Below are 26,427 nucleotides of genomic sequence, written 5' to 3'. Positions count from 1 at the left end.
GGAGCCGCTTTTGGACCGGTCCCACCGGACCCTCCAACCAAAGCCCAAGCCCGGTGAGCGTCCACGAGCCATCGTATGCAGACTACATTATCACAGTGATTGTGTTGACATTTTACGCCGCGCAAGAGAGCTCCGACAAATTAAAGTCGGAGACCTGACCATCTCAGTCTTCCCTGACCACACTGCCAAAGTAGCCCGGGCTCGGGCTGCATTCAACGAGGTCAGGCGACAACTCCGTGGCATTGACGGCGCTCGCTACGGTCTGTTTCATCCAGCCCGACTTCGCATCACATACAACGGTGTTGAAAAAGACTTCGTTTCAGCGGATAAGGCCAGTGACTACGTCAAAACCTTGATTTCTGGGTGAGCTCCAGTAATTATACTGTCCTGTGTTGTATTATTGCTTAATACAGGTGGCCTTAACTCAATACTGGTGTGGTTTCCTGCTATGTTGCACCAACTAACTTTGTGTTACTATTGTTTGTTTATAGTATGCAATTTTTCTCCCCTCTTCCTTATTCAATAAGGCTATACCACACTTTGGGGTTTTTTTTCAGGCTCTATTGTGTAGATCAGTGTTATCTCATTTTTGCTCTATTGTCTATTTTATTTTCCATTTTCAATACGTCGTGACTGATGACGTGGGGAAATTTGTTTAGAGCTACTCAGGTGAATTTTTATTTATTTATTTTTATTTATGTATTTTTTTGAATGTTCACCTCAAGATGACATTACTGTATTGAGTTTCTTTTTTATTTTTATTTTTATTTTATTATTATATTTTTTTTATCTCAACTCTTGCGCATACTGTTAAACAGAGGTGAAGTCGGCGGGAGTTTTCTTTTTTTTTCTCTCATACTTCCGCTTGCTCTGCTTTGTCTCCGTGTTGTTCAAACACCATCGTGGACAACTTTTGGTTAGTGTGGGTAACACTGCTGTCCCCTTTGTTCTGTAGTTTTATGGGGACTTTGGGTGTATTTGTGTTTTTTGGGGTATTTTGGGGGGAGGGTGTCCCACCTCGGCGACAATATGCGTTTTTGCTGTTTTTTTTTGTTTTGTTTTTCTTATTTAAATGGTTAATGGCAATATAGATCCCATTGCTGGGTCAGGTGCACCTCTCAGATTTATTAGTTGGAATATCAGAGGTATGGGTAATCCTGTCAAGAGATCTAAAGTTTTTACACACTTAAAACGTTTAAACTCTGATATAGTATTTTTACAGGAGACTCACCTTCGTATTAAAGATCACCGTAGGTTACATTGCCCTTGGGTAAGTCAAGTCTTCCACTCAAATTTTAACTCAAAAGCTAGAGGGGTCGCTATTCTCATTAATAAGAAAATTCAATTTTCATCCGCTGATGTCATCGCTGATAGGAACGGCAGATACCTTATTGTTGCCGGTACCCTGATGCAAAAAAAGGTTTTGTTAGTAAATGTATATGCCCCGAATTTCGATGATGTTGAATTTGCTAACAGATTGCTGAGTAATATCCCCTTCATAAATACGCACCTGCTGATCCTCGGTGGGGATCTAAACTGTGTTTTTGATCCAATCTTGGATCGTTCTAATCCTCATGATCTGACCCAATCTGCTATGTCTAAAGCATTCTCAGATTTTACGAAACAGAATGGTCTCATTGATCCGTGGAGATCTCGTAACCCTTCTATTAAAAAATTTTCTTTCTTCTCTCAGGTGCACCTTTCATATTCTAGGATTGATTATTTTTTCATTGACAGCGCTCTTAATTCATGTGTAAAATCTTCTGACTATTTAGGTATTGTAATTTCTGACCACTCACCTTTGTTATTAGATATTCAACTTTCTACTTATAAACGTAGCCCACCACTTTGGAGATTTAATTCTCTTCTTTTGGCAGATAAAGAGTTTTGTGAACTCATTTCAAATTCTATTGATGAGTTCTTGTCTTTCAATCAAAATGACTCCTCTTCATATTCACTGCTATGGGAGACACTTAAATGCTACCTACGTGGTCAAATTATTTCTTATTCTGCCCTAACTAATAAAAAGATTAATGCTAGGCTTAATGAACTTACATCTGAGATCAGTAACCTTGATCAAAGTTATGTGCTGAACCCTTCTCCTGAACTACTTAAGCAGCGTCTTGATCTGCAAACAGAATTCGATCTAATTTCAACTAAAGAGGCAGAGCGCTTGTTGCTATGCACTCGAGGCTCATATTACGAACATGGCGACAAGGCAAGTCGTTTACTAGCACATCAGTTACGACGTCAAGCCACTTCCCGTTTGATACCTAGTATTAAAAACACTAACGACACGGTTACTACAGATCCCTTGGAAATTAATGCTACTTTTAAATCATTTTACTCTTCATTATATAAATCTGAATTTCCCACAGACAACATTAAAATGGATGAATTCCTTCAGAACCTTTCGATTCCTGTCATTGATATTAATACTTCCAGACAATTGGACTCCCCACTCTCCCTTGAAGAAGTATCAAATGCTATCAAAGCTATGCAGTCTAACAAAGCCCCAGGCCCTGATGGCTTTCCGATCGAATTTTTCAAAACATTTATTGGTAAATTGGCACCTATACTTTTATCTGTATTCAATGAATCTTTAGTAAGCGGTTCATTACCTCCAACTCTGACACAAGCCACTATAGCGCTCCTTCTCAAAAAAGACAAGGATCCAACCTCCTGTAGTTCCTACAGACCATTATCTCTGCTTAATGCTGATGTAAAGGTGTTGGCTAAAGTTATTGCATCTCGTCTAGAGAATGTGCTTCCTTATATTATATCTGAGGAGCAAAATGGTTTTATAAAGGGTCGTCAATTGTTTTTTAATACCCGTACACTTTTCAATATAATCTATTCAGAACATTCGGCTGAACTTCCTGAACTTGTGATTTCTTTAGATGCTGAAAAGGCATTCGATAGGGTAGAGTGGGAGTACTTGTTTGCAGTTTTAAAGAAATTCGGATTTGGTGATAAAATTATTTCTTGGATTCGCCTTCTTTATTCATCCCCTAAAGCCAGTGTCCATACTAATGATGTCTACTCTGATTATTTTGCCCTTGGTCGCGGAACCCGACAAGGTTGTCCGTTGTCGCCTCTGCTCTTCGCCATAGCTGTCGAGCCTCTGTCTATTACATTAAAATCTTCCCCCTTAGTTAAAGGAATCATCCGTAATGGAATGGAATATAAATTATCGCTATATGCGGATGATTTGTTGTTATATATAACAGATCCTACATTCTCTATCCCTGCTGTTCTGGGTATTCTGGAGGACTTCAGCACCTTTTCAGGTTATAAATTAAATCTGGGGAAAAGTGAGTGTTTTCCCATTAACACTGTAGCATGTCTTCTTCAGCAGTCAGACTTACCTTTTCAGTTTAGTCCATCAGGGTTTAAATACCTAGGTATCAACGTGACTCGTTCTTTATCCAGCCTTGCATCAGCTAATTTTACTCCCCTTATCTCAAAGATTACATCTGATATTCAAATATGGGGTAACCTCCCCCTTTCATTAATTGGCAAGATCAATGTTATTAAAATGAATATCTTACCAAAATTTCTATTTTTATTCCAGTCAATTCCTCTTTTTCTACCTAAACATTTTTTTGACTCACTGGACAAGATAATTAGTTCTTTTATTTGGGGCGGGAAGCCACCTAGAGTTTGTAAATCTTTACTGCAGAGATGCAGACTTAGTGGAGGACTTGCATTACCTAATTTCCAAGCCTATTATTGGGCTGCTCACATCCATAAACTTTGTTACTGGCTAAAATCTTCTGGACCCTCTTGGTGTAAATTAGAACTATCATCCTGTAAGAGATCTTCCATACCTGCTTTACTTTATTCATCTTTACCTATAAAACCCTCTTTATATACTGAGAATCAAGTTGTTCTTAACACACTTAAAATCTGGTTTCAATTTAGGCGGCATTTTAAATTTGTAGCTGCATCTTCCTCAAGTCCTATAAACAACAACCATTTATTTCCTCCATCACTTTCGGACCCAACATTTTCAATATGGCGTGACAAGGGTATTAGACAATTCAAACATTTGTATGTAGGTGGTGTATTGGATAGCTTTGCCAATTTGTCGTCTCGTTACGGTCTCCCTTGTAATCATCTATTTCGATATTTTCAAATTCGCAGTTTTGTTACTAAGTGTTTCCCTAATTTCCCTTCTTTACCGCCAGAACAGCAATGGGAAAAAATGTTATCATTTACTCCTCATCACAGAGGAATCACTTCAAAGTTGTACAATATTATTTTGGCTTTTAGCGACCACTCAAATGTTAAACTCAAGAGTGCATGGGAAGGGGAACTGGGAATACAAATATATGAGGAGTTGTGGGAACAAGCCATAGAGAGGGTAAAATCCACCACTTCGTGTGCACGTCTTGGACTTATTCAATTTAAAGTCGTACACAGGGTGCATTTCTCCAAGTCTAGACTGTCTGTACTATATCCAGAAGTGGAAGACAAATGTGATAAATGCTTTGGCTCTTCTTGTCACCTCAGCCACATGTTTTTTCTTTGTCCTGGTCTGAAAGATTTTTGGGTGGGTTATTTTATTATTATGTCAACTGTTCTTGGTGTAAATCTCCAACCTTGCCCTCTGATTGCTATATTTGGGATTCCCAGCCCCTCACTTACACTGAACTCTAAACAAAAAGATATTATAGCTTTCACATCCCTACTTGCAAGACGTTTATTATTGTTACACTGGAAATCTGCTAAATCTCCTTCTATTTCCCGTTGGCTTAAAGACACCATGTTTTTTTTAAAGCTTGAAAAAAATAAATATACATTAAGAGGAAGTACAGTCAAATTTTTTCACAAATGGCAACCTTTTATTTCCTTTTTCACTAATTTAGAGGTACTACCTGATTGAATTTCTGCCTATTACTGTTGTTGTGCATTTTATATTGCATAATTGATCAATAGTATGTTTGTTGGTTGTGATATGCCGAGGTGGGACGTGGGTGGGAGGGGTGGGGGTTTACACTGCACTCTGTAATCTAATTTAATTATTTTTCTTCTACAAATCTATCAGTGTTTTTGTTCATTTTCGTTTGTGTATGTGTATATGTGACTGTTTACATGTACATAAAAAATAAGAAAAGGATAATTGTATTTCTGTAATTGGGAATGTTTTTATTGTATTTTTCAATAAAAATATTTTGAAAAAAGAAAATGGTAAATAGGACAGGACCCAATATTGAACCTTGTGGGACCCCCTTTGTTAATGGTAAAACGTTATTTAAAACTTATTTTTATTGTCTTATTTGCCTTTTTGTACTTCATGTCTAATGTCTTTCCTTACATTCCTCTTATTGTTACATTACACAGTGCAGACAGTTAATGCACACTTTACACTTTGTGCACATTTTTCCATGCTGTATATTTGTCGGGGCTTTGTTTTAAGGTTAGTGACAGTTATTCATATGTGCTGTGATGTCATTTCCACAGAGAGAAGAGCAGGAGAGGAGTTTCAGTATAATGAGGTGGCAGCACAACTTTCTCTTCCAAAGTATTAAAACAGTTTAACTCGGAGTAGATATGGAGACAGATGAAACAGAGTGAAAACGGAGAATGAGATTCACAGCGCGGAGAGGAATGAGTCGAATGAGTCTCACTTCTACAGTCGTTTCTTCTCAAAATCTCTCTCTGCTTTTATCTTCATCGCAGCAACAACAACACAACAGACACAACACCAACCAGACAGCATCCAGCCGGAGGTGTTACTTTTTACTTATGAAAAGAAAAGAAGAACCAGAATTAAAGATCAAAATCTAGAGCGAGACATTGCAAGATTAGGCTTTTGATTACTTTGATACCCCCCACCTGCACACTCTCGTTCCTGTACTTTGATACCCCGAGCACCTCCACTTCCTCCTCCTCCTCCTCCTCCTCCTGCTCCTGCATTGTCTCACTTTGCTTTTCATTGTTGTGAAGCCCTTACACATCACTTCCAACTGGGTCAGATATGAGAAGGGGGAGAAGTAGTATCTGTCTTTCAGCAGCTCTTGTTGCCTTTGTGTCATATCAACGAGTTGGTGTCAGCTGTCATGTTTCTCATCTGACACAACAACCCAACGCGTCGTATTACCCACATAAACACAGCTGATAAAGGAGGCGGAGGGGGTATGTTTGTGTGTATATGTGCCTGTGTGTGTGTGTGTGTGTGTGTGTGTGATTGCTTTAAGGTTTGAATTGAAGTTTTACTATTTTTGCAAATTCCACAATTATAGAATTGGCTTCTTATAAAAGTATCTAATTTTCATTGTTTTATGTGAAAGTAGGTCCCCATTAGTCACCAAATAATCTGTGTGAAATATGCTAATTCGTGTAAATGATGTACCTTGAAAGCATGTTTACTGGTTTTTCCGGATGTCCCCATAAAGCCTGATTAAAACATCACTTCGTCATTTCAGAGGTTTGAATGCGTGTGTAGGCTAACTAAGCTGTGGCAAGTTTACTCAATTTTTTTCAGCTCTCTACAACCTCTAGAAAGGGTGGTCCCCACAAGGGATGATTAAAACTGGAGTCCCCATGATGTATGAAAACCAGTATGTGTGTGTGTCTGTGTGTGTGTGTATGAGGGGCATGTTATGCCAGCGAACTTTACTAAAATGCCTTAACCTTGTCCCCTGCGCCTGCATAAGGATGATAAATAGGCGTGCGTACAGGCACGTTTTGCGTATTACACCAGATCAGTGATTCCCAACTGGGGGGCGCCAAAGATCCACAGGGGGCCGCAAAGCCCTATTGACTTTAAGGGGTGTAATAAATCTATCCATCCATCCATTTTCCTCCGGTTATCTGGGGCCAGGTCGCGGGGGCAGCAGGTTAAGCAGGGCATTCCAATAAAATGTTGTAATAAATCTAATGTGTTAAATATAGATGAGTCAGCATTCAATTTATTAGTGTGACAAAAACAACTAAATAAGGGCTACATTAAACGTTTATTCATTTATTTAAATTTTAAAAAAAGCACAATAGGAAAGTAAAAAAATATAGGCTATATCGCGAGAACAAGGGTGTGTGTAACATCCCTCCTGCAGTATACACAGGTAACCTCACCTAGCGGTAACCTCACCTAGAGGTAACCTCACCTAGGGGTAACCTCCCCTAGTGGTAAACTCACCTAGCGGTAACCTCACCTAGCGGTAACCTCACCTAGCGATAACCTCACCTATTGGTAACCTCACCTAGTGGTAACCTCACCTATCGGTAACCTCACCTAGTGGTAACTTCACCTAGTGGTAACCTCACCTAGCGGTAACCTCCCCTAGCAGTAACCTCACCTAGAGGTAACCTCACCTAGTGGTAACCTCACCTAGCGGTCACCTCCCCTAGTGGTAACCTCACCTAGAGGTAACCTCACCTAGAGGTAACCTCACCTAGTAGTAACCTCACCTAGAGGTAACCTCACCTAGCGGTAACCTCATCTAGAGGTAACCTCACCTAGTAGTAACCTCACCTAGAGGTAACCTCACCTAGCGGTAACCTCATCTAGAGGTAACCTCACCTAGTAGTAACCTCACCTAGCGGTAACCTCACCTAGTAGTAACCTCACCTAGAGGTAACCTCACCTAGCGGTAACCTCATCTAGAGGTAACCTCACCTAGTAGTAACCTCACCTAGCGGTAACCTCACCTAGCGGTAACCTCACCTAGTGGTAACCTCACCTAGCGGTAACCTCACCTAACAACAGAAATACAGAGCTAATGGAATAAAGGGCGAAGCATCAGAGAGACAAGAATGCGGAATATCTCAAAAAGAAAAAGAGAGGGTACCATGAAAGTTTGGCTTCATAGAAGCAATGGACAAAATTAGAGCTGAATGCATCTTTTGCAGTGAGAAACTGGCAAATGAAAGTTTGAAACCCTGCAAGCTTAATCGACGAGAATAACCAAAAAAAAACACCCACATAAGATATAAAAATGACAAAAAAAGACACAAAATGACAAAAAACGACACAAAAAGACACATAAATTACACCAATGACAAAAAAAGACACAAAGTAACTAAAAAAGACACAACAACAGACAAAAAAATTACCAAAAAAATACACAAAAAAGAAACAAAATGACTCACAAAGACACGTAAAGACATGAAAAGGATTCAAAAATGGACAAAAAAAGGTTTGAATTGTTCCATTGTTCATTGTTATGACTTGATCATTTTATTATTAATTTGACACAGGGGCCACAGCAGGGGCCAAAGGCTTCTTCACAGGGGCAGTGGCCCCTGGAGGCCCCTGTGTAGAACCACCACTGTTACAGACAGGTTCAGATTGAGGTTCAGATGGCTGATAACCAGCGCATGAAGCAACACTGACAATCTGGCAGCTGACTGAGAAAATCCCGTCTAGTATTTGTCCCGACAGGGTGATTGTGGGGACGGGACACAGGTGAGCAGAAGGCTGTGGGAGTCAGGTGAGCAGGATGGATGGGGGGAGTCCGAGGGCATCTGGTGGACAGGTGTAGAATGGCAATAAGGCTTAATAGAGATGCAGCTGTCTGGGGAAGTGAGAAGAGAGACGGGGAGAATAAACAGAGCCGAGGCTGCAGGGTGACAGCTGAGCAGCAGGTAACATCAGCTCCCTTCATCCCCTGTGAAACCAGGGCGTTCCCAATCAGGACGTACACACACGTTTGGAATTCTAATGAAGAAATTCAGAAAAGTGGGAAAGCTCACATGCTGATCTTAAACACATCCAATCATCATGTTACTTAACTCAGGAGTTCTCAACCTTTTGGAGTCGCGACCCCTAAATTTAATATGCATGTGTATGCAATATGACCCCCGCTCACTGAACAGAAACTCACAGTTCAGATCATACAAAAAAGAAACAAAATGACCCAAAAAAGACCCAAATGCAGCACAAAATGATCAAAAAAGACACAAAATGATCAAAAAAGACACAAAATGACCAGAAAAGACACAAAATGACCAAAAAAAGACACAAATTGACCACAAAATGATCAAAATAAGACAAAATGACAAAAAAACGACCAAAAAAACACAAATTGACCACAAAATGATCACAAAATGACCCAAAAAAGAAACAAAATTACCAAAAAAAAACACAAAATGACTAAAAAAAGAACCAAAATGACAAAAAAGACCAAAAAAGACCCAAATTGACCACAAAATGATCAAAAAAGACAAAATGACCAGAAAAGACACAACATGACAAAAAAACGACCAAAAAAGACGACAAAATGATCAAAACAAGACATAAAAATGACCGAAAAAGAAAAAATGACCAGAAAAGACAAAAAATTACTAAAAATAAACACAAAATGACAAAAAAACAACCAAAAAAGACACAAATTGACCACAAAATGACAAAAAAAATACACAAAATGACCAAACAAACCTAAAACACATATACACATGAACACTTTAACACAGTGGAGACAGAGCTGACTTCCAAAATGATTTGGCGACCCCCAGAAATCATTTCGCGACCCCAACTGGGGTCGGGACCCCCAGGTTGAGAATAGCTGATTTAACTAATAAGAGGCCCAGATTATATATCCCACCTGGATTGGGAACACCTCAGGGTCCACCTGGAAGAGCTGGAAAACTTTGCTCGAGAAGGGGATGTCGGGAATATCTCGCTTAGTCTGCCGCCCCCGCGACCCGGCCCTCGGTAAGTGGCAGAAAATGGATGGATGAACATCTGACTTTCGCACTTTAGCCTTCTTACAATTGGTAAATATAACCAAACACAGCTGAGGCTGATGGGAGAAGTGCTGCACAAATTGAAATGGAAATTTTGGCCTGATGACAATTGCTGTAGTGATTTCATTTCATACAGAGGGAGACGTGAATGTTTGCATCATTAAGTCACCGGGAAACATTCATGTCAACAAATGCATTATCCTCTAGAGCAGCTATTCTCAACCTTGGGGTCCCGACCCCAATTGGGGTTGCGAGATGATTTCTGGGGGTCGCCAAATCATTTTGGAGGTCAGCTCTGTCTCCACGGTGTTAAAGTGTTCATGTGTTAATGTGTTTTAGTCTTTTTGGTCATTCAATGTCATTTTGTGGGGTTTTTTTTTGTCATTTTGGGTTTTTTTTGTCATTTTGTGTCTTCTTTTTTAGTCATTTTGTGTTTTTCTTGGTCATTTTGTGTCTTTTTTGGTCATTTTGTGTCTTCTTTGTTAGTCATTTTGTCTTTTTTGGTCATTTCGTGTCTTTTTTTTCATCATTTTGTGTCATTTTGTGTTCAATTGGATTATTTTTTGGGTCATTTTGTGTCTTTTCTGACAAATCCCAAAGTATCAAGTTGTTACTTTCCAAGGAGTCTCTGGCTTGAAGCTGACTGTTACACACTCAGGAGGTCAGAATGGACCTTTAAACTTATAGCAAAGGACTATATCAAAAAACATATATAAATGCACAGACAGAGAGATGTTTAAGTTGTTGTCTGCTTCATTATTTGTCCAAAATTCGTCGTATAAACTGAGTTTGTCTGATCTGAACTGTGGGATTCTGTTCAGTGAGACAACATGCATGTTAAATTGGGGGTCGCGACTCAAAAAGGTTGAGAACTCTAGAAATTAAATGTCCAGCATTATTATGATTCATCCTCTTGGTAACATGAATGTCTGCACAGTATTTAAAGGCAATCCATCCAGTAGTTACTGAAATATCCCAGTTAGAACAAAGTGGTGGACCGACGGACCGTCAGGCTGATATTGGCATGTAGAGCCGTCCCTAACTGGAGGAGAGGGAGGAGAAAAAAGTGGGAGATGCAGAGTGTCAGATGAAGAAGAAAAAATGTATTAAATCAGGGAAAGATGTGAAAAGAAGTGAAAAAAGAGGGACAGAAAAGAGAAGTGGAGAAAGAGAATTGCATGTGAAGTCAAAATGACAGAGCAGTGCAGCTCATCCAAAAAAACTCAGAGAGTGGGGCACATCATCAAATATTAACACACAGTTAATATTTAATGGTGGAAATAAAAGATGCTTCATGCACCGTGCACACACACACACACACACACACACACACTGCTTCACATTGTGATTTTTTGATTTCTGTGAGATCAACAATCTCCGTCGACTCTTCCTTCCTCCTTGATGTTTGGTTTTAAACTCTTCACTGTCTCTTATCTTTACTTTTCTATACTGTTTTTGTCTCTGTGCTGACTCTAAATCACATGACACTTACTTCTCATTTTCCAAAACGATCTGTTTTTGGGGGGTAGTCTCTGTTGCTTTTGATCTGCTATGATCAAAAAAGACACAAAATGACCAAAAAAGACCAAATTACCACAAAAGACACAAAATGACAAAAAAAGAACCAAAATGACAAAAAAGACACAAAATGACCAAAAAAGACAAAATTACCACAAAATGACAAAAAAAAGAACCAAAATGACAAAAAAAGAACCAAAATGACAAAAAAGACCAAAAAAGACACAAAATGACCAAAAAAGACCAAATTACCACAAAAGACACAAAATGACCAAAAAAAAAGAACACAAAATGACAAAAAAAGAACCAAAATGACAAAAAAGACCAAAAAAGACACAAATTGACCACAAAATGATCAAAAAAGATAAAATTAACAGAAAAAACACAACATGTCAATAGAAATGACCACAAAATGATCAAAACAAGACACAAAATGACCAAAAAAGACAAAATGACTAAAAAAACGACCAAAAAAGACACAAATTGACCACAAAATGATCAAAACAAGACACAAAATGACCAAAAAAGACAAAATGACCAGAAAAGACACAAAATGACTAAAAAAAAGACGCAAAATGACAAAAAAACGACCAAAATGAAAAAAAAGACCAAAAAACACACAAATTGACCACAAATTGACCACAAAATGATCAAAAAAGACAAAATTAACAGAAAAGACACAACATGACAAAGAAAATGATCAAAACAAGACACAAAATGACCAAAAAAGACAAAATGACTAAAAAAAACGACCAAAAAAGACACAAATTGACCACAAAATGATCAAAACAAGACACAAAATGACCACAAAAGACAAAATGACCAGAAAAGACACAAAATGACTAAAAAAAGACACAAAATGACAAAAAAAACGACCAAAATGACAAAAAAGACCAAAAAACACACAAATTGACCACAAATTGACCACAAAATGATCAAAAAAGACAAAATTAACAGAAAAGACACAACATGACAAAGAAAACGACCAAAAAAGACACAAATTGACCACAAAATGATCCAAAAAAACTCTTAAAAAAAAACCTCTTCTTCTTTTTGTCTCTATGCTGACTCCAAATCACATGGCACTTACTTCTCAATTTCTAGAGCAGAGTGTCGTCGGCATATGATGCAGAGTTTATCACTGTTTCGGTTGCAAGAAAAAGTAACTGGTTGGGTGGTCCGGTCTCTTCCCAGCCTGTCCTCCTGACAAAACGTCAATATAGGAACCTGGTCTCACAGGAATCCGTGAAATAGCCACAGATTCGCTTAACTCAAAATCCGTGGAATAGCCACGGAATCACTCAAATTTCCGTGAAACTGACACGGATTTCGCTACAATGCAAGTTAATGACAGTCATATCCCATGGCTATTCCATGGATATTTGTTCCTATTGGTTTGTTCCAAGTCACGTGACTTTCAAGGTCCTGGCGGTCAGAACAAAAAACATGGTGGACAGTTCTCTCATTTTTAGTGAAAAATCAATATTTTGACTTAGTTTCTTCTGTAAAAATCTGTTGCTTCAAGGGTTGTTGTCTTACAAAGACACGAAAAGACATGAAAAGGATAAAAAAATGGACAAAATAGCCCAATAAGACTCAATGGAGTTAAACTATTATACAATGTAACATTCTGGGTTCCTTTTGTGTACGATGAGATATTGTTTGAACCAAAAAAAGGTTAGAATTGTTCCATTGTTCATTATTATAAATTGATCATTTTATTATTTTATTATTTTTATTATAGCCACAGCAGGCTTCTTCACAGGGCCAGTGGTCCCTAGATGCCCCTAGAGGCCCCTGTGTAGAACCGCCACTGTTTCTGTTAAACACTTTGAATCTTTTTTAAAGGAACACATATTTTTTTCATATTAAAACATGTTATTCGGGTAAGTAAGACGAGTTGATACAGACCTCTTGCGTCTCAATGCGTGCACTCAATCGCCCTGGCGCGCGGAGCTACTTGGCTAGCACTTAGCTTAGCCCAGTTCATTCATTACGGTCCAAACAGATGGACAGTTAGAAGCGACCAAACTCCTCCACGTTTTCCCTATTTAAATACAGCTACACAAGTAGTTAAACGACCAAGTATGGCGACACAAAATAAAACGTGGCGCTTTTCGTGGCGCTCCCAAGTGCTATTCCACCATACATTATAGTTATCCTTTTTATCTGCTTCGAAAAGCGCCACGTTTTATTTTGTGTCGCCATACTTGGTCGTTTAACTACTCGTGTAGCTGTATTTAAATAGGGAAAACGTGGAGGAGTTTGGTCGCTTCTAACTGTCCATCTGTTTGGATCCTAATGAATGAACTGGGCTAAGCTAAGTGCTAGCCAAGTAGCTCCGCGCGCCAGGGCGATTGAGTGCACGCATTGAGACGCAAGAGGTCTGTATCAACTCGTCTTACTTACCCGAATAACATGTTTTAATATGAAAAAACGGTGGAGTGTTCCTTTAACAAACGGTGTTTTTCTTCCACTCACCGTCCTCCTCCGTCTGCTTGACGATCTCCTCGCTCTCCTTGCTGCCCTCGGGGTTGGCGAGGACCAGCCGGAGCCGCACGGTGACGAAGGGCCTCAGGCCCCTCAGAGTGTAATGTGACGACGTCTGGATCAACTCCTCCGCTGCAAACTCCTGCTGGTTGAACACGTACTGGTACTGCACCTGCAGGGAAACCGAGAGAGGGAAGGAGGGACGTGACATTTGTTCCACCGTCATTCAGTTAGAAACCCTCATTACTGGAGCAGGCCTGCTGTTATGTGATGCACTTAACCAAGCAGAGGAGGGACTTTAATGTGCAGGTCCGAAATGTGAACTTTTAAAAAAATCACACAGAAACCTGAAGCAGAAGAGCTGCTAAATCGGCACGTTACCCCTCTGGGCTCTGAGCCTATTTTTACTTTTTATTTCAGTTAAGGAAAATGTCTTTTAAATTCTAGTTTTGGTTAGTTCGTTAGTTTCCGTTTTCTCGTAAATTTGACAATGTTTTTCTTTAAATTTGTCAGTTTTTTCTCGTAAATTTGACAATGTTTTTCTTTAAATTTGTCACTTTTTTTCTTGTAAATTTGTCACTTTTTTCTCGTAAATTTGACAATGTTTTTCTTTAAATTTGTCACTTTTTTCTCATAAATTTGACAATGTGAAAAAAAATCAATATTTTGACTTAGTTTCTGCATAAAAATGGATTTCGATCACATTTCTAGTGAGAAATATAAGTTTTATTCTCTAAATATTCCCTCAGTGAATGCACATAATCACTTTGTATGTTGGAATAGCCACGGGATATGACTGTCATTAACTTGCATTGTTGCGAAATGCGTGTCAGTTTCACGGAAATTTGAGTGATTCCGTGGCTATTCCACGGATTTTAAATCAAGCAAATCCGTGGCTATTTCACGGATTCCTGTGAGACCATGTTGCAATATAGGTTGTTTGTATAGGCAGCGAAAAACGAGCTTGTTGCTCTTTCCAAACTTGGTTGGAAACAAACTGTATATATTGCAATATGATTCACTTAATTACTGCTTAAGCACTTCTGGTTAGATGCTATCTGCATTTCATTGCTTTGTACTTGTGACATGTGCAATGACAATATAGTTGAATCTAATCTAATCTAATCTAATCTAAAACTTGTTGGCCTTCGAGTTAAGCAATGCACACTAGTAACACTAGTAAATCTTTATTAAAAAAATACAATCTTTTGAGTTTTGACAGTTTTGTACACTGGTGTTTTCTTAAGTTGGTATTCAAATGTATTAATAACCTTGCACCTGAACCTCTTCACAGATATATTCAAAGACAGAACAGTAACAGAGTAACAAGAAACACAGTGCAAGGAAACTGCAGAATTCAACACCGTAGAACCACTTTTGGACAGTCAGCTCTCTCAATTAAAGGCTGTAAAATCTGGAATACATTACCAACTGAAATAAAATCAATAACTAATCCTGAAACATTCACAAAAAACATTAAGTGTTGGCTTAAAGCAAACCAGAGCTGTACCCATTCTTAAAGTCTTATAGTCTTAAGTAGTTTTTTTTTTCTTTCTTTTTCTCTGTTATTTCTTTCTTTTCTCCTTTATTGTTGTATAGATTTATGATGATTTTAAACTCTAAGCTATATTTATACAGGGTTTATTTTATTTTATATATATATATTTTTTTTTCCTCAGGGTAAATGTATATTGTAATTGTTTGTAATTGTATTCTATTTTGTAGATGGTGTAATTGTATATTGGATTTTTTTAGTATTGTGATTTTGTATGTAGTTGTAAAAGCCCAACTAGGGACGGGAGTTGAAAATTAGCTGAAGCTATATCTCTGTATGCAGCATATCAGATGCATGTCCTGTATCTATGCTAACTGCATTGTCCCTATCAAATAAAATACATTCAATTCAATTCAATTAAAAGGGGACTCAATTGCCCAAAACGTTAGATTAGGATCCAGAGGCTCATGTAAAGATGTAGGTGTCATGTAGCAGCAGACACCACCACTAGCTTTAGCAACATCCTAATCCACGTCAGCACCAATAACAGGAGGATGAAGCCTCTGAGAAGAGCTGGCTCGCCACCAACCTGCTGGAGGCGCTGCTATTTTACTCAGGAAAATAAACACGTCTAAGCTCTAAATCGGTGGTGGATTGGTGGGCGTCTCACTGTCTCACACGGCTTTTGTTTTAAAATACCACAACATTTCTAATGACCCTCTGAAGGCCAGAATGAGACCGTTTAAGGGGCCTTAAAACGGGTCGTGGACATCATGTGGCTTTTAGAAGCATTGTCATTATTCCCAAAGTTACTGTGACGGCTCAGAGCTGAACTCTGGGGGATAAACCAGATAAAACCAGTATAGATTAACCCTTAATAGGACACTCATTGAAATACTTGCAAATTCCAAATTTCAACCCTAGAGAATATTGGAGGATATTACATACAGCCAGAATGTGTAAAAAAAAAAAACATACGGACCCAGGGAGGGGGGTAATATTTTGAGGAAAAAGTTACAAATGTATGAGAAAAAAATCTCAAATTCATGAGAAAAAAATCTCAAATTCATGAGAAAAAAATCTCAAATTTGTGACCAAAAAATCTCAAATTAATGGTAAAAAAGTTACAAATTCATGAGAAAAAAATCTATAATTTGTGACCAAAAAATCTGAAATTTACGGTAAAAAAATGGACAAATTTATTACAAAAATATCTGAAATTAATGGTAAAAAAGTTAAAAATTCATGAGAAAAAAATCTCAAATTTGTGACCAAAAAATCTCAAATAAATGGTTAAAAAGTTTACAAGATTAAAGTGGCAAATCTACGAGAATTTTTTTTGCAGATTTATGAAAATTAAAGTGGTGAATCTGCTAGAAAAAAAGTTGTTTTTTTCCCCACTTTTTTTCTTTTTGCGCACAGATTTGCCACTTTAATCTAGTAAATGTGCAACTCTAAAAGTCAAGTACTCCTCATACAAGTCACTGAAGAAAAAATAACTCTGTTTGTACGACTGGTTCTTGCAGATTTTTTTTCAAATTTTTTCTTTTTCTTCGCCCGATAAAGGGTTAAAGTAAAATATTTCCAATTTGGCTGCATTGGTAAACCGTAAGGGATTAAATGTCTACTCTACTATTGCATGGAATATACAAAACAATAAAAAAAACGGTAAGCCAGAGGTTATAAAGAAAGGGTGAGGAGGAGGAGAGAGAGGGGGAGATGAGTCGTATTATTATGCACAGAAGAGGTGAAGAAACAAAGGGATGCTGAGGATTAAAGAGAGGCTGAAGACACAGAAAGAGAAAAAATGAAATGTTAGAAACGTTGGACGAAGGAGAAGCAGAGAGATGAAAAAGGTCAAAAGTTCACAGAGGAGGGAGAAAGAAGTAATCTTCACTCGTCTCCTCCTCGTTTTCTTTTCTCACCACCTTTGCTTCTCTCCTTCCTTATCTCCACTTTCCTCCTCCCTCTCTCTTTACTCCCATCCATAATCTACACTGTAAAAAATGTTTGTAGAAATTACAGTAAAACATTGTCACATTACATCAGAAATAGGGCATAAAATTAAAAAGTAGACACTTTTAATTACAGTAAATCAAAGAATAGCTCAAAACTTTAACTTTTACTGTCATAAACTGTAGATAAACAGACAGTTTTGCTGTAAAAAATATGAAATTTTCATGTAAAATTAATGGAGAAATGCCATGATGTCACAATGACACAATTACCCTACAAATACTGGGAATATTCAGTCTAAATTACAGTTTTTGCTGATATTTACATTTAAATTTACAGCAGAAAACCCACTCACTGTATTTTTTACGGTGAAGTTCTGGCAACCACAGCTGCTAGTATTTTACTGCGAATTGAACAGATTATTTTTTTACAGTGTACCTTTTCCTAAGAAGTTTCTCCTCAGCTCTATTCTCCTCTGAAAGTATCTCTTCTCATCTATTTCTTATAATCTCTCTCACTTCTCCACCTTTTCCTACTCCTCCATCTTTTCCCATTTTTATCCATCTTCTGCTTCTTTTCCTGTTTCTCAGCCTCTCCTTTCAATTCCCCTTTTCTTCACTCGTCTCCTCTTTTTCTTTTCTCACCACCTTTGCTTCTCTCCTTCCTTATCTCCAGTTTTCTCCTCCCTCTCTCTTTACTCCCATCGATAATCAAACTTTTCTTTATAAATCCTGTTTCTCCTCAACTCTCCTCTGAAAGTATCTCTACTCATCTATTTCTCTCCTATAATATCTCTCACTTCTCCATCTTTTCCCATTTTTTTCCTTCCTTGTGTACTTTTTTATCCATCTTTTGCTTCTTCTTTTCCCGTTTCGTTCTCTTTACCTCTCAGCCGCCTCCTCCTCCTCCTCCTCTCCTTTCAATCCCCCATTTCGTCTCCTCCGTCCTCTAACTGCTTCCTCTCTCTCCTTCATTCTCTCCTCTTCTCTCATCCCACTCCATCCCTTTCCCTCCTCAGAGATTTTCTCCCACAGGAGGCGGCAGGAGCTAATCCCAGAAAGCTGTTTTGAAAGGCGGCAGAGAAGCAGCGCTGCTCTCTCTCTCTCTCTCTAAACAGACAAACAGCCAGACACCAACACCGTCTCTTCCTCCGTTTGATTGCAGACTTACTGACTGCACCTCCCTGTACTCTCTGGCTTTGTATTTATCATCATCATCCTCTCCTCTGACCAGTCCACCAGAGTCATTGCAGCACTCTGAGTGTGTGTGTCTGTATATATATCATTGTTTGCTGGGGCGGCACTTTGGGGATTACCACGATGAGAAGCTGGACGCAGGACTGAGTGGGCAGAGGAAGCTCACTCATGCCTGCAGCTATAATGAGGCCTTGTAATAAACAGATAACACTGTTTGATTCTGCACTGCTTCTCCATCTCCACCAGCTAATGCTCCCTCTTTTTATTTTTAATTGCACCAACCAACTTGGCAAAACTGCTCATTTTCTTTTTTTTTTCTTTCTTAAAAGCAAACGTCTCCCACGGCGTCAGAGAACAAAGCAGAACCAGGCTTCCAGCTTCCCTTTCATTTCATGTTTTAATAAACTCATAAAAAGAAATATTTAGAGTCAAACAACAGGGAGACGTATTGCCTCCCAGTGCATGAGAATCTTCTTGGCATGAAATTGTTAAATGTGCTCTTAATAAGGTGGCAATGAAACGTAAAATGACTGGCTGGGGTTGGGAAGACGGAGGGAACGGCTCAGGCGGATTCTGGAGGAGATGATAAGGAGAATCGGGTGGAAACGGAGGAAGAGGAGATGAGAGGGGGATGATGAAGGAGGTGGGAGATGTGGTGGGGGATGCAAAAGTTTAGAGGAAGAAGGGAGGAAAACACGGGGAAAGAAGATTGGAGCAGGAACAAAGGGAAGATACAGATACAGGATAGAGATGATATTTGGAAAAAAGTGAACAGATGATAGGAGCTTTAGATTTAGAAGTGTTGGATAATTTATCTTGTTTTAAGAATTCATTTCTGATTTTAACCCTCTGGAGTCCACGAAAGCACAGGAGCACGACTTCTTCATGACGTCAAAAAAAGACACAAAAAAGGCCAAAAAAGACACAAAATGATTAGAAAAAAAGACACAAAATGACCATAAAAGACACCAAAAAGACACAAAATGACAAAAAAGACACAACAACAGACACAAAATGACCAAAAAAGACACAACAACAGACACAAAAAACTAAAAAAAGACACAAAAAAGACACAAAATAACTAAAAAAAGACACAACAGACACAAAATGAGCAAAAAAAGACCCAAAAAAAAAGACATGAAAAGGATTAAAAAATGGACAAAGTAGTCCAAGACTCCACAGAGTTAAGCATTCAACATGCTTATTTCTAGAGTTAATAATCTTAATTTAAGAAATCTTGTCAAGGTAAATTATCTGTCCATGCAGTGAAATCATTCCCCTCAGATTTAGTGTTTTTATCTGGTTTTATTTTATTTTATTTTTTGTCTGGTAAATAACAAACCTGGTACAACAAGTTCTCCAACAGAAACGGCAGAAGGGAACGGCTCAGGTGGCTTCTGGAGGAGATGATAAGGAGAAACGGAGGAAGAGGAGATGAGAGGGGGATGATGAAGGAGGTGGGAGATGTGGTGGGGGATGCAAAAGTGTAGAGGAAGAAGGGAGGAAAACACGAGGAAAGAAGATTGGAGCAGGAACAAAGGGGAAGATACAGAGGATAGAGATGAGATTTGGAAAAAAAGTGAACAGATGATCGGAGAGCAAAAGGGGGAAAATGGAGAGAAAAGGGAGGAGATTGGATCAGGTAAGAGAGGACGCAAGAAAAAGCTGAGAGGAAGAATATTGGCTGGAAAGGACAGAGATTTATTTATTTATTTAACAGATACTTGTTTTTTTCAGTTTAAGGTTGCTTAGTTTTTATTTTACAGTCACTGGTTTTATTTAACTGTTATTTATACCCCATGTATATAGTTTTACATTTTAAAGTGTGTACCAGGGGTCTCAAACTCAAATTACCGCTGGAGGCAGTATCAAAATGATCAAAAAGACACAAAAATACTAAAAAAAGACACAAAATGACAAAAAAATACACAGAATTACCAAAAAAAGACACAAAATGACATAAAAAAACGTAAATTACTTTAAAAAAAAGACACAAAATGACCAAAAAAAGACTCAAAATTACTAAAAAAAGACACAAAATGACATAAAAAAAACTAAATTACTAAAAAGACAAAATAACAGAAATAGAAACTAACTTACTTAAAAAAGACACAAAATGACAAAAAGACACAAAATGACAGAAAAAAATAAATTACTAAAAAAAGACACAAAATCACTAAAAAGACACAAAATGTCAAAAAAAGACAGAAAAAGAGACAAAATTCCCAAAAAAGAGACAAAATAACCAAAAAATACACAAAATGACCAAAAAGATACAAAATTCCAAAAAAAAAGACACAAAATGACAGAAAAAAAAATACTTAAAAGAGAAACAAAATTACCAAAAAGACAAAATGTCAGAAAACAACTAACTTATTTAAAAAAGAAACAAAATTACCAAAAAGACAAAATGACAGAAAAAAAAGAAATTACTTAAAAAAGAAACAAAATTACCAAAAAGACAAAATGACAGAAAAAAAACCCAAATTACTTAAAAAAGACACAAATTGACCAAAAAAAAGGACACAAATTGACAAAAAAAAGGAGCATTAGAGAGAGGAAGTGGGAAGAGGAAATGGCAGCGTGACAGAAGCAGGAGAGGAAAAGGATGAGAGAGGAAGCTGGGGGAGAGATGTGATCAGGTAACAGAGGAACAATGGGGGAGAACAGGAGAACATACAAACAGGATTAGACAGGAGATGAGAGGGAAATAGCAGAGAGGAGATCCGGGAGGAGGGAGTCAGAGTAGAAGTGAGGAGTGAGAGAGAAGGTGAGGGGGAGAGCAGCTATAGGAGAGTCTAGAGCGAACACAATGGATTTGGATGGCAGAGTTAGAGGCGTCCAAATCCCCTGAAGAAAACAAGAGAGTGAGGCGGAGAGAGACAGAGCCCTGCATGAGGGGAGATAGAGGTAAAGACACTGGATCCTCTCTGGCAGCCAGGACCAGCCTACGTTAGCTGCACTCTGCCTGGCCCCCGAACCAGCAGCGCTACCCAGAAGCACACAGCGTGCAGCGGCTGCGTAATCCAAATTCCAAAGGCATGTAATTAGAAGAGTTAAATTGGGAAGTGTTGTGTGTCGTGCGAGGCGGGCACTTATTCAGAAAATGCCAAATCGCCTCGTGTCGTGAAGTTGCAAACCAGATTTTGCAGAGCGCGACATTTCCATTAGTGCTTGTTCTGGGAAATCCTGGAAGAAAACGTGTCAACTAAGTCTGTACTTATAATTATACTTGTGTTTTTATGATCTTATGTTTGTAGAATGATGATAGGGAATCAGGGGTCTCAAACTCAAATTACCTGGGGGCCACTGGAGGCAGTATCAAAATGGCCAATAAAAAAGTACCAAAATTACAAAAAAATTACCCAAAATGACCAAAAAAAGATACAAAAAGACCAAAAAAAGACACAAAAAGACACAAAAAAGACACAAAATTACTAAAAAAAAAGACACAAAATGACAGAAAAAAACGCTAAATTACTTTAAAAAAAGTCACAAAATGACCAAAAAATACACAGAATTACCAAAAAGACATAAAATTATTAATAAAAGACACAAAATGACCCAAAAAAGACACAAAATGACCAAAAAAGACACAAAATGACAAAAAAAAATATTTTAAAAAGACACAGGATTACCAAAAAAGACACAGAATATTTTAAAAAGTGTTACCCGGCGCTGCTTCCAGAAGCACACAGCGTGCAGCGGCTGCGTAATCCAAATTCCAAAGGCATGTAATTAGAAGAGTTAAATTGGGAAGTGTTGTGTGTCGTGCGAGGCGGGCACTTATTTAGAAAATGCCAAATCGCCTCGTGTCGTGAAGTTGCAAACCAGATTTTGCAGAGCGCGACATTTCCATTAGTGCTTGTTCTGGGAAATCCTCGAAGAAAATGTGTTAACTAAGTCTGTACTTATAATTATACTTGTGTTTTTATGATCTTATGTTTGTAGAATGATGATAGGGAATCAGGGGTCTCAAACTCAAATTACCAAGGGGCTGCTGGAGGCAGTATCAAAATGGCCAACAAAAAAGTACCAAAATTACAAAAAAACGACCCAAAATGACAAAAAAAAGATACAAAAAGACCAAAAAAAGACACAAAAAGACACAAAAAGACACAAAAAAGACACAAAATTACTTAAAAAAGACACAAAATGACAGAAAAAAACCCTAAATTACTTTAAAAAAAGTCACAAAATGACCAAAAAATACACAGAATTACCAAAAAGACATAAAATTATTAATAAAAGACACAAAATGACCAAAAAAGACACAAAATGACAAAAAAATATATTTTAAAAAGACACAGGATTACCAAAAAAGACACAGAATATTTTAAAAAGTGTTACCCGGCGCTGCTTCCAGAAGCACACAGCGTGCAGCGGCTGCGTAATCCAAATTCCAAAGGCATGTAATTAGAAGAGTTAAATTGGGAAGTGTTGTGTGTCGTGCGAGGCGGGCGCTTATTTAGAAAATGCCAAATCGCCTCGTGTCGTGAAGTTGCAAACCAGATTTTGCAGAGCGCGACATTTCCATTAGTGCTTGTTCTGGGAAATCCTGGAAGAAAACGTGTTAACTAAGTCTGTACTTATAATTATACTTGTGTTTTTATGATCTTATGTTTGTAAAATGATGATAGGGAATCAGGGGTCTCAAACTCAAATTACCTGGGGGCCACTGGAGGCAGTATCAAAATGGCCAATAAAAAAGTACCAAAATTACTAAAAAACGACCCAAAATGACCAAAAAAAGATACAAAAAGACCAAAAAAAGACACAAAAAGACACAAAAAAGACACAAAATTACTAAAAAAAGACACAAAATGACAGAAAAAAACCCTAAATTACTTTAAAAAAAGTCACAAAATTACCAAAAAATACACAGAATTACCAAAAAGACATAAAATTATTAATAAAAGACACAAAATGACCCAAAAAAGACACAAAATGACCAAAAAAAAATATTTTAAAAAGACACAGGATTACCAAAAAAGACACAGAATATTTTAAAAAGTGTTACCCGGCGCTGCTTCCAGAAGCACACAGCGTGCAGCGGCTGCGTAATCCAAATTCCAAAGGCATGTAATTAGAAGAGTTAAATTGGGAAGTGTTGTGTGTCGTGCGAGGCGGGCGCTTATTTAGAAAATGCCAAATCGCCTCGTGTCGTGAAGTTGCAAACCAGATTTTGCAGAGCGCGACATTTCCATTAGTGCTTGTTCTGGGAAATCCTGGAAGAAAACGTGTTAACTAAGTCTGTACTTATAATTATACTTGTGTTTTTATGATCTTATGTTTGTAAAATGATGATAGGGAATCAGGGGTCTCAAACTCAAATTACCTGGGGGCCACTGGAGGCAGTATCAAAATGGCCAATAAAAAAGTACCAAAATTACTAAAAAACGACCCAAAATGACCAAAAAAAGATACAAAAAGACCAAAAAAAGACACAAAAAGACACAAAAAAGACACAAAATTACTAAAAAAAGACACAAAATGACAGAAAAAAACCCTAAATTACTTTAAAAAAAGTCACAAAATTACCAAAAAATACACAGAATTACCAAAAAGACATAAAATTATTAATAAAAGACACAAAATGACCCAAAAAAGACACAAAATGACCAAAAAAAAATATTTTAAAAAGACACAGGATTACCAAAAAAGACACAGAATATTTTAAAAAGTGTTACCCGGCGCTGCTTCCAGAAGCACACAGCGTGCAGCGGCTGCGTAATCCAAATTCCAAAGGCATGTAATTAGAAGAGTTAAATTGGGAAGTGTTGTGTGTCGTGCGAGGCGGGCGCTTATTCAGAAAATGCCAAATCGCCTCGTGTCGTGAAGTTGCAAACCAGATTTTGCAGAGCGCGACATTTCCATTAGTGCTTGTTCTGGGAAATCCTGGAAGAAAACGTGTTAACTAAGTCTGTACTTATAATTATACTTGTGTTTTTATGATCTTAAGTTTGTAGAATGATGACAGGGAATTCATCTATGGAATCCAACAGTGTAAATCACCCCTGGTTTACTTAGGAGGTCAGAATGGACCTTTAAACTAATAGCAAAGGACTTAGATTAAAAGTAACAGTAAAATATGTAAAAATACATAAATGCACAGACAGAGAGGTGTTTTAGTTGTTGTCTGCTTCATTATTTGTCCAAAATGTGTCATATCAACTGAGTTTGTATGATCTGAACTGTGAGATTCTGATCAGTGAGCGGGGATTGCCAACAACATGCGTCCAGTCTGCAAATTGCTAACAGGCTAACAGTTAGCTCTGTAGCAGTAAAGTGTGTATGTGCTAACAGGCTAACAGTTAGCTCTGTAGCAGAACAGTGTGTATGTGCTAACAGGCTAACAGTTAGCTCTGCAGCAGTACAGTGTGTATGTGCTAACAGGCTAACAGTTAGCTCTGTAGCAGTACAGTGTGTATGTGCTAACAGGCTAACAGTTAGCTCTGTAGCAGTACAGTGTGTATGTGCTAACAGGCTAACAGTTAGCTCTGTAGCAGTACAGTGTGTATGTGCTAACAGGCCAACAGTTAGCTCTGTAGCAGTACAGTGTGTATGTGCTAACAGGCTAACAGTTAGCTCTGTAGCAGTACAGTGTGTATGTGCTGCTGCTGCAGGAGGTGTTCACTTAGCGATCTCTGTTTGTTTACAACAAGCACCAGACACTCTGTGCACAGTTAGTGATGCTGGTTAATTCACAATCACGATGTTTATGGTCAGCGGAGACACTGCGCATAACTAGCCATGCTGCTTTGTTTATTTGTTTATTGTTTCCAGGCAGCCATCATGTGCACGTGAACAGGTAGTTGCAGCATGAATATATTCGGCCTTCACCGACACACTCTGAGCTGAGGGTGAGTTCATGTGTGTTTTAGTTTGCAGCCTCTGTGAAACAATCAGAAAATAATGTTTCATGCCCTACATATTATACTCTAAAGAAACTGTTGGATTATTGAATGCAAAACTGCAAAGTGGAAAGCAAACTGTTACAACAGTGTTATGAAGAAATATATATGAAGAGAAAATTGGTTTAAAAACCAGACAATAGAATCAGTCTCAGGAATACATTATGCATGAGCGTGCATGAAAAAAAATATTTAAAATAATGTGCGGAGGGGTGAAGTTACTTTGGCAATGTGTGAACTAACAGTCACATTGTTTCACATCACTATACAATATAAATGTATACATAATGTATGAGTGAGTGCCCATACAACCACGAGGTGAGAAAACAAGCAGGGATCCTTTCCACAGTTATAGCAATAATATGTTTATTTATTTAAATTTTAAACAGATTTAAAGGCCATTAAGCTGTTTGGTCTACGTTATCCTACATTGTATTTGTGAGCATTGGCAACGAACTAAAGTAAGAATACACTCGTATATATTCTGATGCAGTTAAAGTTGAAACTGGTATCAATCGCTGGAGAAAGCTGAAACAAACTGGAGTGATTGTCTTTGTTTCTGAGCATCAGTCTTACCGAACACAGCTAACTGCAAAGTAGAAAATGGGAAGGACATAAAATGTGGGAAAGAATGAAATATACAGGAAGGGCTAGTAAACATATCATGGTGCATTTAAAGACTGATAACTGATATGTCGTGGCAATTTTGACAAATTGCACTAAGTTAATGGGTGAGCTGGCCAAACACAAAGCCCTCAATACTCTGTTCAGCAAGTTTTATTAGCACATTCGTGTTCCATACACCGCACAATCCCAGATGGCTCTTTTACAGTACAACAAAGTCCCGTACACCGCTCGACTTATATCAGTTGTAGTTCCCAGCATTGATTCCTCAGTATTGGCATTTCCACCATTGAAACCGAGAGCGCTGTTGTGTTATTCTACCATTAAAGCCGTGAAAGCTGATATGTCATTTTGCAGTATTTGTATTTTTTTCCAACTATTTTCGGTCTCTTGGCCAATGAAATTTGCTCCAGAACTTTGAAATAATCTATCTATCTAAAAAAAAAATCTATCTATCTATCTATCTATCTATCTATCTATCTATCTATATATATATATATATATATATATATATATATATATATATATATATATATATATA

This window comes from Centropristis striata, chromosome 3 (assembly GCF_030273125.1).
Source record: "Centropristis striata isolate RG_2023a ecotype Rhode Island chromosome 3, C.striata_1.0, whole genome shotgun sequence".
Taxonomy (NCBI): Eukaryota; Metazoa; Chordata; class Actinopteri; order Perciformes; family Serranidae; genus Centropristis; species Centropristis striata.
This window is presented reverse-complemented; position numbering follows the sequence as displayed.